At 39.9% G+C, this 16,713-nt stretch overlaps 1 protein-coding gene across 9 annotated transcripts in view; it reads right to left on the bottom strand.

Moving 5' to 3' along the window:
• Positions 1-16,713, bottom strand: part of STAU2 (staufen double-stranded RNA binding protein 2) — a 178,066-nt gene that overhangs the window by 15,783 nt on the left and 145,570 nt on the right. The gene's annotated exons all lie outside the window — the stretch shown is intronic.

Raw genomic sequence — 16,713 nt, 5'->3', positions numbered from 1 at the left:
CTCTGATTAACTGAGCTCTGCAACTATGGATCTGCTTCTCCTCCATTTACAGTTACAGTCAAAAATATAGATATATGTCCAGCAACTTTACTGAACAGCTGGCTTTTAGTCTGGAAGATCTACTAACGGCTATTTTATCATTTCATCCTAGCACCTATTATTAAAATCCATTAACCACAGCTGTCAAAAAGAGCTTATTCAAAATCCTGCTAGTTACAAAATAACCTGTCAGGGTTAGATTCAATAAAGAATTCAGGTGCTTACAAGTTTTAAATAGCACATCCCTGGAATAAAATCAAAGGTCTAAAGTTAAGTACTCAGTTTCTTTATTTGGTGTTAAGAGAAGAGCCAGGTTTCTCTGAAGAATGACCTAAGAAAGTTACATGCTGAGTATGGAGCTACCTGCAGGCAATGAGGTACTCCAAGCCCAGAGGTGAACTCCTGCTCCTCTCCGGAGTCCAGCTGAAAAGCCAGGACCACATTCAGAGGACCTGGCAGCTCGATCAGCTAGGATCTACAGATGTACAATCCTCTCCTCAAGGCAGTTGGCTCTTCCAGCTCTTCAACATGCCTGAACAGAGCTCACTGTTTTCACTGAGAAGATGACCACCAGAGGAGCGGATGGAGATGAGACTCCCCTTTTTTCACAGAATCATAGAATCATAGACTATGTCCAGTTGAAAGGGACCCATAAGGATCATGGAGTCCTGCTCCTCCCAGTACTACCTAAAACTAAACCATACAACTAAGAGCATTGTCCAGACACTCCTTGAACTCTTGATAGGCTTGGTGCCGTGACCACTTCCATGGGGAGCCTGTTCCAGGGACTGACCACCACATCCAATCTAATGTCCACTTTGTCAATGGCATGGATGTGAGAACACTTGTCCACAAGATATACTGATTTTAGATTTCTTAGCTTTAAGGCAGAAAACCACATGTCCTACATCCTAGGTGACAATCTAACCTCCAGGATTAGTGATAGGGAAGGTTCAGCTGTTGCAGAAAAAATAACTCAAGATTCATGTGTCAAAGAAACGATAGCGCAAGGAAGAGCCTGACTCCATAGGCTAATGATCACAGCAGTTACTGAGCTATCCTGAGGATCATCCCATGCTCCCTAGATAATTTCTGGTTTTTATCCAATCATTACTTTAAAACCAAGTTCAGAACTGAAAGCAGGAACTGCAATCCAGTACTTCTGCTTTTCAGTAGCTTCTTTAACCGGTAGGATGCAATAATAGCCCCCCTCATGCTTTCTCTGTGCAATCCTGAGTATTTTAAGTTTTTGTTATACAGTGGCTCTGGTTATCTGGGAAGGTAGATAAATAGCTCTACTTGCATTGGGACAGTCTCCTGTGACATGTCATTATGAATACCTTCAGGCTGTGGAAGCAACAGAGTCCAAGTTAGTTTGCTGAGTAAGGCTATGTTACTGTGTAAAGCACGGAAACCACTAGCAACTGCTCCGACCATGGCTAAAAAGAAAAGCCTTCAGGATGCTGTTTTATCTAATATTTTTCCTTATTTGGTATGTTAATTAATATACAGCTATATCTTAATAAAATATTTTATTAAGAAAAATAATAATAGTCCTTCACTACTCAAGCTCTCTTTATGCAAATTATTCCAATAAGCTTGCTTATGTATGCAAATCCTATGAGAGGGTTTCCGGGATCAGGCTACAAGCAGTTTTAGTCTGCCATGACAGAGTAAAATTAAGTCACTTAAAATCAACACACAATAAAAGCAGAAATACTAATGTAACTTAAATGGCAATAGAGACTAAAACATTATGCCCAGTCTTAGTTAGCTCCAAGAATTTAATACACATAAACAATACAATCAGAGCATGAAGGAACCACTAGCTTTTTAAGGCTGTCACCAGAAGTTGAGAAAATGCACTCATAACCATGCATATTATACAGTAATATTCTTCAAGCACAAATAAGACCTAACTGAAACCATGCTTGAGATAACTGTCATGCTATCAAGTTACAATAAAGAGAGGAGGAGATCAGACTTATTCTTTCCTTCACAATGAAATCAGTATAAACAAATCATATAATGTTTGGACACCAAACTCCTGAAACAAAGAAGCCTAGAAAATCTCTTTAAACCACCCACAGACTCTGCATGCTGGCCTGTGATTATACAACTGGAGAAGATCATCCAAACTGCGATGTAAACCAATGTCAGTCTGCAAATGATAGTACTACAATGGCTCTAACAAAAAATAAAGCAAGTCCCTGAAACAGCCATCAGTGAGGAATACTTTCACGTTTATCTAACCATTTTCCCCATAAATGAGGAATATTTTTTTTAAAACTTAGAGAAAGAAGACAACTTAATCCCCATATTGAGGATAATAGCTCAGTTGTGTGTCTTTACTAAACTGCAACACACATCCAGCTAAACAAAAAATGAGCCTGGGACAAACAGTAAAAGAGAAGGCTTCCTAATGCACCCCAGTGCCTCTTGCATTTCAACCTGCTCCTCTATGAAACCCATTTTGTCCTCATTATTTGTCATGTGGGAATATTCACTCTCATTTTTAGAAATATATATGCCAATCAGCATATCTCTTTCTCCTATGGACTACACACAAAAAGAGAATCTCAAACACTGAAAACTTTTCAGTTCTTTCAGGAAAATGCAGTGTTTCTGTAGACCATACTTCTATCTCAAACCTGTAGTTTTTCTCCTTGCCTGGCTGTCAGAAGCAAATTATTCTAGATTTGAAAAAACATGTGCCAGTCCAGATTATATCTGAAAGAATATGGCCAATTCTCTGTCTACAGATATCTCAAAAGTGTAAAACCACTGTGTACTTCTTAGGTGAGGCTTCACAAGATGCAAGTCACACAATGTTAAGGACTCTAAAGCACTGGGAAAACCCAGTTGCCCTGAAGGTGAGATCTATGATCTATCAAATTTTTTTTTGCCTGTTTCCACTCAATTTAAGATCCTATAAGGCTGAAAAATATTTTACTCAAATCAGAAGTTAATATGATACAATCACTTTCCCTTTCACAAATGCTGTGGAAAGCAATGGCATTTCTTTTTTCTAGCTATGCCATAGAGGAATTTGATCATTCATACATGTACTTAGTAAAGAAACTTATTTCATTAAAATCAACCACCCCTGCAAATTGGTTAATAATTTATATTTCCCTAACATTAATCTCATTCTTGTCTTTAAGCCACAATTGACTGCACTGTATCTTGGTATCAACAATGGGTATTAATCATACAAAAGAAAACAAAGAAGCAGTAATGAACGGAAAACGCTTGTTAGTCTTCTCCAGTAAGGGTGCTACAATTAACAATACAGTGAATGAATATCAATCATTCAATTGCAGTAAAGGAATATCTAGATGTAAATAAAAGAAATGAAGCATGGTAGCTGACAAAAACTCAAAAATCTCAGGGGGTGAAAAAAATCTAGTCATTATTACACTTAACAGACTGTGAAATACCAATTTAATTATTAAGAAGATGGCAAAAACCTGATTGTATTAAAATGAGTAAAGCCATTCTTGAGAGCATCTTCTGCAGTACTTACACAAAGATTGTTCCCTCATACAGTCATATGTATGCTTCTTATATTTCTATATTACTAATACTTGATCTTCTCTAGTTCTTATTTACAATATCATGCCTGGCTCAAAGCTGTGCTACTGGCATCAGCATTACCAGCAATTGCACGTTGAGTTAACGATGCACTAGTACATAAAGAGTGCTTTTCAGGAAACAAGAAAAAAGTCTTATCTGCTCTTTGTGACTGCTGTCTCTCCTGTGTTTTATCTATTGCAGTGATTTCATCAAAGTAAAATAATTTTCCGCCAAATTTTGTTATGATTTTCAATATGCAATTTTAACTTGTAATGTTTATAATTGAATATAAATTATTTTGAATTCTAATGGAAAAACACAAAAATAAAAAAAATACTATTTTTTAAGTTGCATGTTCAATCAAGAAGTAATTCCCACCCTTCAGTGGGGTAGGGGCAGGAAGGAGTTTTCAATGAATTGTCAGAATCATTTGCTGATATTTTTTCTATCGCAGTTACAAGTTCACAATGTACACTACATATTTTAATAAACAACATGCTTGCTTTGAAATAATTTCTAAAAAGAGCAAACCCCTCCTTATAACAGCTGCAGTGGCCCAGATGCCACAAAAGCAGAATGCCTTTGCTATGCAGGGGAGGGGCAGGCCTTCCCTTTGCGCAGGCACGTGGAGGTCCCAGCCAGCACCAGCCTTTTGCAAACACATCCTGCACGATGGGGTTTGGCCATGGGAGAGGGCAAGAGCACGTGCAGAACTGGTTTAATGAAGAAAAGGAATTTATTTGTTGCTGTACACATGGCAAAGGAGTTTCAGACCTGGTTTGCTCAGTGGAAACTAGCAGCTCCAGCCTCAATGCCTCAGTCTCCCTGTTGCACCACAGTGGGAGTGCAACTGTTGCACCACAGTGCAACTGCCCAGTTTTTCTGATTTGGCAAAAGGATCAAGCTCTAGCCTTGAAGAATTGACTTCATAAAGAATATGATGTGCACACACCAAATAACAACTTACCAAGTAGTCAGAGTTGATTGTTTCCAATGAACAGCAAAGTTTGGCGAGCAGAGGAGCTGCCTGTGCTTTTGGGCTTGTGGGAAGATAACATTTTCTATTGTTGTCTCTACAAAGCTCTTAATACACTGTTAGACTAAGAGCAAGCAACAAAAGCACTGATTTCTCCTGGAAAACAGTGATGCTGCTTCCCTGTAAAGCATTGTGGAAGGTCCTACCTGGTAGTACTAGAAACACCAGCACTCCGCTTTCCCATGGAAGCAGCAGCACAGAGCTCTTAGCCTCCTCCCATGGTTATTATTCTCTCTGTGCCTCATTCACATTTTTCACCAGTTCCCCTCAGCAGTGAAAAAAATCAGTCATCCTGCCAATTTCACTGTTGTACTGTTTCAATCTGCAGGTTGCCTTGGCTGACATGGTGGATGCTGTCTCTGGGCATCTAAAGAGCTAAGCACGGGGTCTAATGGAAATGGAAGACACAGGCTTTTGCCTCTAACATAACATAACAAGAAAAGGGTAAGCAGAGGGTGAGGCAAGGCCTGAGATCAGACAGAAACTGATCTGTGATCCTCATCATGCAAATGAGGGACTTAGTCATACAGTTTTCTCTTTGGAGAATGCTACCAGCCAGAAGTAACAACAGCTGTGCTCTCCTAATAGCCAGTTTGGATTCCTGTATACTCTTCAGTCCCGTACATTGTTTTATTACTTTGCGTTTAGATGTAGAAACCTCCATGCACCTGCACTACACAGCATTAAACCCTATGTCTACTAAATCTGCCAACATAGAAGCCAATTCAGCCGGTGGATTTGTTTGATGTGGTCACTCACTACAAAGTGGGTTGAAAGAACAAACTTCTTTCAAGCCCGCCACTGAGGAAACAACTGTAGCATTTTACTGATGTGGGCAGGACCCCAGCGAGTAAAGGCAATTTGCAGCACACTTGAAAAATAAGTTATTTTTTAAACAAAGTTCCTTTGTTCAGTTTTAACACATTTCTTGACTTGTATTACCCACTTCTCCCTTTCCCATTCCCAAGGAAGTTTCCATTAATCATCCCTCTAATGGAAACACTTGTGTCTGATCACTGAGCAGTGGACACAGGCATAGTCCTGGGCATGCACTGAACAAGAAGCCCAAGGGAAGCCTAGCTGAAAAGTTTGGGAAAGCAAGGATGCCTTTTTAAAATAAACTTTGGAGAGGTCAGCAGGACAGCAAGGGGTCAGCACCAGGCAGCCAGTGGGTGGATGGCACAGGAGAAAGACAACAACACTTGTCATTAATTATATCTGTTGGAATGCTACACATTTTCCCCCCCAAGTGGTAGTACTCCAGACATCCAAGCACAATCTCTCCCACGTCCTACTCGACCCGAGGCAGGGCACATGCCAAGAAGCTTTCATACACTAGAAGCCAAGAAGTAGCTAATACAAGTGGAGGTTAAAGAATTAAAATTGTCCCTCCACTTTGAAACATTTTTCCTCTCGTTTAAAGCCATCCTCTCATAACTGTCTGCTCTACTAGTGAAATACATATTGTCTTAGAGCTAAATATGGCTAGATTTCTGTGCTCAGCCTCAAGCTAACAAAACTCTGACTTTCTTTGGAGAGGAATAACTACTGGGAACTGGACTGCTCAGAACAAGAACTCTGCTACTAAAACTGATCCTGCAAGATCCTGATACCATGTACCACTCACCCGGGTCCAGATATATCTCATCTGCAATGATGTTTTCTCCTATAAACATTTTTTGCAAAATGTCTGCAAATGCCGGAATGGATCACTATAAGAGATGCTCTTGCAAAACTTTGAACTATCTCTATTTACATGGCTAATTGTTTCATGAAGAGTAGTATCTTTTAATAAACCCCCCAATAAATTGTTGATTGCAGAAGAAATGGCAGAGTACTAATTCATGGATTAGTTCATTGTCAATTTGCCAAGGGCATAGTCAAAGTTCATTGTCTATTGTGAGCAAAAGGAGACGGGTATCTCTGGAGCGTGATTTATCCTATCCTAAATAGATAGATGAGAGGAATCAGCCTCTGGAAATGCTTCTCTCTGTACTTTCGGCATAGAGAAACCCATAAAACTAGCCCAGTCTAGAAGTGGTGTAGGTGTCCGAAAGGTATGCAAGATGTTTTAGTGACTATATAGTTTATGAGGAAGCTTTGGGTATTAGAACTCCAGCATAGTAGTTATAAATCATGGAATAATATTACCTGTTCATATTGTGAAAATTTCTACCCATTTCTGCAGAGTGGCCTGAGATGTCTTAAAAACCACTTGTGGGGTTCTTTTGTGTAGATGGAACAAAAAAGCAGAATCTGGGGGAGGATCATGCTGGAGGAGAGTGGGGTGCCCCCTGTACTGCAGAACCCTGTTTCACGCTAATGGAACTAGATAAAGATAACGACTAGAGCCAGATCGATCTGGATATACTAAGCCTTGCTAATGGGTTCTGATTATTAAGTGGTGAAGAAATGAAAAGCCTGTGGTTTTCTGGGGCCACTGAAAAGTGCTGCACTACTCTGTGGCTTAAGGAGAAATTCCCCCACAACGCAGGGAATCCTCCTACCCTAAATCCATCTCTTTTAGATTGCACTAGAAAATAATATATCTTTTTGTAGAGACCAAGGAGATCTTTAGAAAAAGATAACTCCTCCAGCAGATAAAAAAACCAGACTGTGACAGTGTTTTCATTTGAATGATGCATCAAACAGGGAATATTCAGACTGTTACTGTCTGCCAGTTCAAGAGCCAAGATGGGCTTTGAACCCACAGCTTTAGAGCCCAAGTTAAGCCATCAAATATTTTTAAGAGCTTTTCTTTAACCTTATCTCTGTAGTTTTCAAGCTTTCATACAGTCATAAAACATGGGCAAAAATAAGCTCACTCTACAAACAGAAAAATATTGTGGAAGGAAACATATGCTGTGGTAAGGCACAGTATCCACAGGAAAGTATTAATCATTTTTTACTGAAAAAAGAAAAAACAATCCAATTCTGAAAAAGTAGTAGCAGTGTAAAAGTAACTTGTTGGACAAAGAACTCCAGAGTGACCCACACTGTTTGTCACTCGGAGGTCCATTCTTCAATCCTAGCATTGATCAAGAAAGGTAAGAATAGAGACTAAGTTACACGTAAGAATTTAAAAAGCAACCCTTCCTGCCTTCTCCTCAGAAAACAACAGCAAACAAGCCAAATAAAGGGCCTGGTTGTATTGATTTAAACCATTTGCAAAACTGCAGTTCTGAGGTGTGCTTGTATTAACCAGAGACCGGATGCCAGGCTTCCTTTCCTATTTTGAGAAATTCATCATAGCTAGAAACTGCTTCTACAGGAGACGGAGAGACAGGCTTAAAACACAGTGCAACAACAATGAATTCACTACTCAAAACCCCAAAGAGAAGTGAAAAAAAACACATGACTAAATCATCAGTTTCAAACAGAAGCACCCTCAGGTAGCAGAATTCATTCCTTAGATCTCAACTGAGACTTTATTATGAAAGCAAGTTGGCACCACACCCCAGTACAGTTCCTTCAATTTGGCTCCTCTCCCTCTCTGAAAATGTGTATTCATTTTCCTGGTCTGTGCTACTTGGATGAGGGTTACAGGTTGGTGAGATTTCTGTTCCATAGTTACAAACCACATAGATTCATCAACTCATAAAGCCAGAAGAGAATCTGGGTTGGTGTAGTCTGACCTCCTGTATGTCCTACTGTGATAGTGCTGTCCTTGGGTGTTGACCAGAGAAATCCTATCCTGCTCCACAAGTGTTAGAGACATCTAGCTCAGAACTCATTCTTTGTCCTCTGAATTTGTGTACTTTCACATTTTTGCTATTGGTTCTTATTATGTCCTTCTCAGCCAGATCAGAGTCCCTTAGAAACCAACAATTTTTCCTTAATAAGTACTTTGACAGAGTCAAGTAAGCTCCCAGTTTTTTCCTTTAGACATTGCACCAAACATTTCAAGTCTCTCACCAGAAGGCATTTCCCCCCCACCTCCTCCAGCAAATACTTTTCTTGTGGTTGCTTTCTAAACTTACCTCAGTGTTTCCATATCCCTTTAAATATGCTGGCATCAGGACTAGATGAATTCTTCCAGCATCAGCTTGACCAATGCTATACACAAGGATATACCTTGTAACTCATACTTACTATTATCCATGACATTCGTGGTCAAGTACTGTAATGGGAACTCTTATTCAGTTGCCCATCTTGTATGACTCCTGATCAGTTACTTACTTGCAAGCTAAAATTCTCCATTCTGTCAGCACAGCTTTGATCCCATGTTTCTTGATGAATAATTGTGCAGTTAGCTATGTCAAGATGGACTTTGTTGAATCAGCTAGGCTTACGGCATTGTATTCTACAATTTACCACCATTTAACACTCTGATGGTCTTTGTGCTATGAACAGATGAATTTATGCTTGCTTCTAGACCACCGATGAACACACTGCATATAACCCAAGGCTGAAAATTAAAACTGAATTTTGAAGTGTTTATTTCTGTAGAGTGTAGAGAAAGGGCAATAGAGTCTATCACGTACTGGAAAAAATTTCTCAGGATAACTTAGGAAATGCTGTATATATAATAAAAATAAAAGGTCGGGTCACATTTTCTACCCTAGTCTCCAGTTTTGTGTAAACTAATGATAAGACTGAAATGTAGATATTTATATATGCCAAGAAGATACTGCAGGTGAAACTATCTGATTTCTGTGCAGATTAGGTGCATGGATCTTCTTTTTTGAGCCTAGTACATGGCATGCTCAAAATCCATAGCCTTCTCACACTTCTTTGGCAGATTAGGTTTAAGGAATACATGTGAGATCAAAGCCTTGAATTTTGTGTATTGGTCTGCTGCAGTCTCAATAGAGTTAACACAGGAGAAAGGAAAAAAAGCGATACCTAGCCTACAACTTTGTTATAATCATAGAACCATAGAATGGTTTGGGTTGGAAGGGACCTCAAAGATCATCTAGCTCCAACTCCCAGTGAGAATGTAAGAATAAAGTTGAATATTGCCAGCAATGTAAACTATCAAACCTGAAGCTGGGAGCTTCCAATACTATACACCTCATTAACACAGAATACCGTATTCTGCTGAGCTGAAATGTCTGAAAGTGTTCAAAGAAATCTTGCCTGTTTGTGGTGGGTTGACTGTGGCTGGCAACTAAGCCCCACACAGCTGCTCGCTCTCTTATTCCCTGTGGGATGAGGGAGGGAAATGGAACAGCAAAAGTGAGAAAAACTCATGGGTTGATCGAAACAGTTTAATAAATGAAGAAAGAGAAGATAAAACAAAAAGTGATGCAAAGGCAATCACTCACCACATCCCTCCAGCACCGATGCTCAGCCAGTCTCTGAGTGATGGCTACCTTGGAAAAACTCCTCTCCTGTTTTATTGCTGAACATGATGTTATATTGCATGGAATATCTCCTTGGCCAGTTGGGGTCAGTTGTCCTGGCTGTGTGCCCTCCCAACCTCTTGCTCACTCCAGCTTGCTTGCTGGGGGGCCGGGGGCGGGGGGCAGTGCAGAGTAGAAACAGAGAAGGACTTGGCACTGTGCAAACACTGTTCAGCAACAGCTAAAACATTGGCGTGTTATCAACACTGTTTTGGTCACAAATCTAAACCACAGCATCTTACAGGCTGCTATGAAGAAAACTGACTCCATCCCAGCCAGACCCAGTATACTACTGCACAGCAACGGAGCAATAACAGGTACTGAATTCAGATTGCTAACAGCTCTGCTCTAGCCCAAGTGGGTATTTACCTTATTTGGCTATAGAGTATATAAAGTCATAAACAGCTGTATATCCTGAATTCAACAGCCTGAGACTGTAGATAGTTATAACCAACAGAGCTATGAATTCCCACTTCCTCTAAACAATACTGTGTTTCTTTAAAGAAAATAAAAGATATCTGTATAATAAATGATAGGATTCTTTCCACACAAGACAAAGGCTTTCTTAAAACATGAGTTGTGCTTCACTGAACTTGTGTTGCTTTTTTTAAAAAATAGGTTTTTTTAAAAAACTGATTTGTCTTTATTGCCTTGCAGTCTTAAACTTCATGCTGTGCTTGCTTCAGTATTTGAAAATCAATTATTTCAAAGTATTAATGTTATGAAGAATTAGTTGCACAGATTATGCTAAAAAAGATTGTTCAAAACATTCAAACTGCTTGGAATTATTTAGGGTGGCCTTACTTAGATGTAAAAACAATAACTATCCTTACATCTCACTCTTTTATTAGCTGCCCAGTTCATTTTAATTCTCAAAATTCACATACTTATATACTCCTCAACGTATAGTAGCAGCCTGCACTGTCTCAATGACAGGATATTAAATACCCTGCACTCTGTTTCCATTTAGTGTAGAAAGGAATCTAGGTCTGTTGCATCCAGAAATGGAATTAAGTTATCAGAGAATATTGATTTCAACATTGAGAAATGTTGTGGCTTTGATGAAAAGTTTAATTCTGAAATAAAGTTAAAATAAAAATAAAATATAATGCCATCTATTTATTTCAAATAGGGTATTAGAAATATGAGACAAAAAATTAAGTTCTGAAAATTCAGGTTTCTGCATCATCCTCACTCAACTGTGATGTTATTACTGGCCAAAACCACTTGGTTTTGTTCCCATAGCTTAGCGAAAAGTTTATTTGTTGATATATGATCCCAGAAAAATCATTCTCTGAGTTGGGATAGGAAAACAGCTTAGACATCCAGCCCTTCCTCTGGAAAGGTTTTCTAAAGGCTCCATTGCTTTGGTCAGACTTTTGTGTCTGGGCTCATAATCTGGGAAAAGCAAAGCCATGAATCCCCCACAGTTATTATTTTATATAAAGTGACCTGTTCTCCAGCTGTTATTCCAACCAGGGAGGCTGGCAAGAGAGATCAGGGTTATACCTGCCTATAGTATATAGGCTCTTCCCACTAAGCTCCTGAAAGCTGAAACACTGTGGATTTTCTATCTTATAAATATCCAATTTAAGAAGAAAAAAGGATCAGATAATCCATGAATTTAAGTGATGCTGGGATCCCATTACAAGCAGAAACCTTTGGACCTTTCTAAGGTTTACATTCCATCGCCTGAAGCGTTTCCTTGAATTATTTCTTGCAGAGTTCAGTGCATTGAACAATGGGATTTGAAGTTTAGAGGAGGAAGACTTGGATACACTGGAATTATTTGAGACGTGAACATCAGGCAGAAGAACGGCCATGGTCCATGATCTTTCCGCACTCTTCAGGACCAGACTCCATGTACTTCACTCACCTTGGTGACTACTCCCAGGGCCTGCATCGGGGCAGTTCCCGGGGTGCCTATGCTGAACACTGCAGGAGCAGGTACCCGCTGCCTGCTCCGGGGGCCTCGCTGCGATGCTTCCCCTGGCCCGTGCGCTTGGATTATGGCCGGGGAACGTCAGGGTGGAGAGAAGGCAGGAGGGAGGGCTGCTGGGCACCTGCTTCTTGTCCCTGTGTGAGGCTGGGAGATAGCCAGAGTGTCTACCAGTCTCAGGAGCCCAAAAGCACTTCTCAAAAGTATTTTTCTATATAGCGAGCTCAAATATGTTTCCCAGTAGTTATAACAAATGTACAAGAAAGTTGGAGAAAGTAGGTGGTAGGGCATCTTATTAATCTAACTGTACAGATTGAAAATTACATTATTCTGAATTTTGCTGTTTTCTAGACCTGCCAGAAACAGGATACCCTCCATCCAAGCTTTCCACACATGAAAAAAACATCAAATCGCATTACAAATATTCAGGCAAAGGAGCTCTGTCTTGTGACAAGTCATATTCAATTGTCATTATTATTTACCAACAGTGTCCATCCTCAATGAGAAAATTTTAATTCCATGTTAAGTTTGAAGGAAGTACACAGGATGGTTTTGAAATATGTTCTTCCATGTAATATTAAATCTTTTTTTTCCTCCAAGGAAAAAAACACCACTTCTTTACGTTCTCTTGAAATATTTTTTCTCACTGGTTCTGATGAAACTTCACTACTTCTGATGAAGGAGGAAGTGGAGATGCCAACATTTGATGCTGATTCAGAGGCACCCACCACATGTTGTAAAAGCTGCTGCCTAAAAGGGATTATGTGTTCCTTGAACTAATATACGATTAAGGAGATATGAATAAACTTCCAAATTCCAAAATGATTAGAAAAATAGAAATACTCCCACAGAAAAGAAAAAAAGGAGAACCAAAAAGAAAGTTGATGAAATGGAACCAATTCACGCCAAATTTTGCCAACATATTTTATATGAAAAAGATGTCAGATGTCCTGGAGTTATTTATACAACTAGTCTACAAACAAGAACTATCAGTACTAGAAAAAAATGTGTTTCATCTGCCTATTTTTCAGTTCCAGAACATTTACAAACCTGTAGCAAAGAATAATCCAAAAAGACTTTCATGTTCAGTAGATTATACAATAAAGAATCAGAAGACTAGTTTGTTCTGCTATAATTTAGAGCAGCATTGAGGTTGATTAAGTCATGCTAGAGATTGGACAGACCACACATGATGTGCAGTCTTCTTCGACCTCATCCTCTAGATCCTAGTTCAGAGGGTGAAAAATATCTGAAAGGAGACCAAATTTTTAGAGCTTTTTCAATCAGCTATAGATGTGATGGTCAGTTTTCACTGGGGCTAGTTTCATTGTCACTATTCTTAATCATCTCTTTGAAATACATTTAATAGCTTCAGGTCACTATTCAGTTTTTGATAAGTGTAAATTACTATCTCCTTGCCGTGACAAGTTCAGACAGAAAGAAAAGTTAGACCCTTAACTTCAGTAGTCCTTGGTATTTATCAAAGGATTTTTTTTAATCAACAAAGAACTATAGTGGCTGAAAATCTGAATGTAACAATCCAGGAATTACTGAACCAAACTATTTCATAATATACTGCAGTTCACTTTCAGTATAACCCTAAGCTTTACTGCATTTTTCTCTTTAGAAGCAAATCTGCCTCAGGCATACTATTTTTGACAGTCTAGAGTACATCCTCCATAAACCTAAATTCATATGGTAAGCTCTTATTCTTAAATCCAATTTTACCCTTATTTGGGGGGAAAAACTAAAGATAAGGATTAGTTTCTACACTTGCCCGTAGCCGTTTCAGAAAAAGGAATGCAAACTGACAAAGCTTCTTTATTTCTACTTATTATTCTAATTACTTATCCACAGTTTGGATCATGATTGCTTCTATTTATACTGGGATCCTACACATAGCACTATTTCTGCATGACTGCTTGTCAAACAGACACCTCAAACAGCGATAAACAGCTCCCTTTCATAATTAGAAATTCAGAATTTTTCAGAGGAAACAAGTGAAACATACTTAGATGGAAGGCGACTGAGCTGCAAAATGGAGCTGTATGCCTCAAATTTAGTCATAGAAGCAGCTTGAAGTAAAACAAAGCCCTAAAATAAAGATCAGGGCTCACAGTACATAAAGTAAACTTTTAGCAATAAAGCATATTTACACATGTGAAATATTCAGGTTTTAACACATTATGCAGTATGCAGCAATAGTCCATAGACATACTTTAAAATTACTTCAAATGATCCTGTTCTGACTAAATGGCTACCCACAATTAGGATGAAACGAATGGACATTTTTTTTACTAAGGAGAACAACAAAATTGTAGGTAGGTAGGTCTGCCTCTGTTTGGAAGGGTCATAAGAACACCAGCTTTCATTTACAAACAAACCAACATTTTAGGTCTTGTTATAAAGCCTTTACACACTGTACAGTTAGGAAAACAAAACCTGCGCATCGTTGTATGTTAGGAAACGATGCAGTTAAGTCAAAGTGACAGTCAAGTTTCCAACTGAAAATTAGGGCGGCTAATGGGGAGCACTGACAAACTGTTTTTAGCCTCCGCGTAAGAACCTGACGTGCCAGTGACATGCCCTGCAGGTCTGACTCACAGGCTCTGCGTGACAAACTCCCTCCTTCACACACTGTGGAGCAAAGTAGCAGTACGGAATTACTCAAGAGAAAGTTTGTCAACCCCTACAAATTTGGGCAGAAAGAAAGGCACAAACAATTTTAAGAGAGCAGTACTTGATTTCCTTCTGGGGAAGCTAATGTAATGCAGTCCACTTGTTAAGAGCCTGTTGTGGCGAGGTGTTGAGAGCACTCCAGTTCAATGGGCTGCAGTCAGCGTGGGATGCTGAGCACATTTCAAGTGGCGCCCCAAATCATGCAAGCATCCAATATGCTCACAACGGGCTTATCAGTCATCCTGAAGATTTGCACATAACCCACGGCCACACAAAAAGAAGGTTGGAGCATATGGCAAGATTTTTAGTTGCTCTGAAAGACATCAGAGAACTTTACAGGCATCTGCAAAATATTACATATCCAAATGCTTCAAAGCTGTTTGCCAAATATCACTATCATGCTGTGGGATTGATCCCGCTGTCCTTCTCCTTTCGCGTCAGTAACCCCCTGCTGAGAATCTGAGAGTGCTTTGGCCCCGCAGCTCTTCATGCGATGGCAGTTATTGAAAAATACCGGAAGAGAAAACACAGAGCTGTAGTTAGAAGATGCTAATGTGAGTGTAAGTCCTTCAGACACTAACAAAGGCATATATATACAATTACAATATTTTGCAGGTTCAGATTTGTCCTGCTGTCTACCCAGTCTGTCTGCGCCGGTTTAGCAGTTTCAGTAAGGTGAGCATGCTCCCAAACAGGTGGGAAACTCCTGCGAAATTCCCCTCTTGTCCCCAGGCCCTTCCTCCCTCATTCATCCTGTGCGAACAACCAGCCTTGAATATGTTATCTAATCCTAGAAGCTCCATCTAGGACTACCTTACTGTCAGTTTTAGTCAGACAGCTGCTTTATCTTACCCTATACTCAGGGCTCAGAGTCGCACCCACTTTGACTGACAACACGAAGCAAATTGCATTACCCTGTTAATCTCTGAGATTGTCGCAACGATTCAGTGTGGCATGTTGGCAGTATGGTTTAACTCAGATCTTCTGCTCCAAAAGCAAATGTCCCTTACACTTTAGATAAAGGAAAGCCTTTGCTAAACCCTTACTACAGCAACAGTTAGGCAGACAGTTATTTCGGTGCCAATATCTGCTACAGCAGTTCCTCTCCGCTCCTTTTCTCTCCACTCCCCCATCACCATTCCAGCCCTTGTGTTGCTCCATTAATTATACTGCTACAACTGTCTATCAGGACATATCAGTGACCTTCCTACAATTAACTGGCCAGGAAAAAAGAAGTTATATTTAATGTCAGTCAGTTTTCCCATCTCATTCATCCTACAGGCCTGAAGATTTGCACCAAGACAAGGGGTGGCATGTCAGGCATACGCATCAGTGTCGCCACTAACAGATGGTCTGTGCAACCATGCTCGATGAACTACATTAGAAACATGATTCATTGGGAAAGTTAATTCAGTTATACAGGCTGACTCACAACAGGAACCACAGATTCATTGTGGAATAGGGCAATTATGCTATTCTCTACAGAATACCAAGGCTAGTTTGGCAAGAAGGATAAGCCGATCTAACACTGTGTCACTGCTAAAATTAGTTGTCCAATCTCTCCAATTTTTCCCCAGGAACATGCTCCTGCTCCCAGTCTTCCACCACCACGGGCACCTGATCGACTCCCAAGTAGTGCCGTAAATGTATTCACATATTTTTGCAGGGCTCATATTTTCTAGGTCTAGACCTCAAACCCGAGTCCCCGTGGGGGCAGGTGCCTGCGCGAAGCAGCCAGGGCAACCATGCAGTTAGGAGTGAGATGCAGAAAAGGGATGAGACCGCCTCTTTTGATAGCAGCTAGCAATTAAGCTGGTTTAGCTTTAGTGTCAAACTACATAATGACTAATGAAGTACAGAGAATACAGACTGACCTGTCTGTCAGTCAATCGTCCAGTGAGCATAAAAGGGTAGGAAGGTTCATTCTCCTGCCTTATCCTGGTGGCATGTGTTAGAACTGGGCAAAGAAAGTGGATTAATTTCTGCTGAGCCAAGAGTTTTGGGAGGATAAGAGGCATGGCTCATTAGCTCCCTTAGGTGTAGGGGAGGGGAAGGTGGCTTTTCACCTAGGGGCTAGGTAAACACAGAATTTTGCAGAA

This window comes from Balearica regulorum, chromosome 2 (assembly GCF_011004875.1).
Source record: "Balearica regulorum gibbericeps isolate bBalReg1 chromosome 2, bBalReg1.pri, whole genome shotgun sequence".
In the NCBI taxonomy this organism is placed as follows: Eukaryota; Metazoa; Chordata; class Aves; order Gruiformes; family Gruidae; genus Balearica; species Balearica regulorum.
Note: the sequence above shows the minus strand (reverse complement) of the source record. Positions and strands in the feature narration are given on the sequence as shown.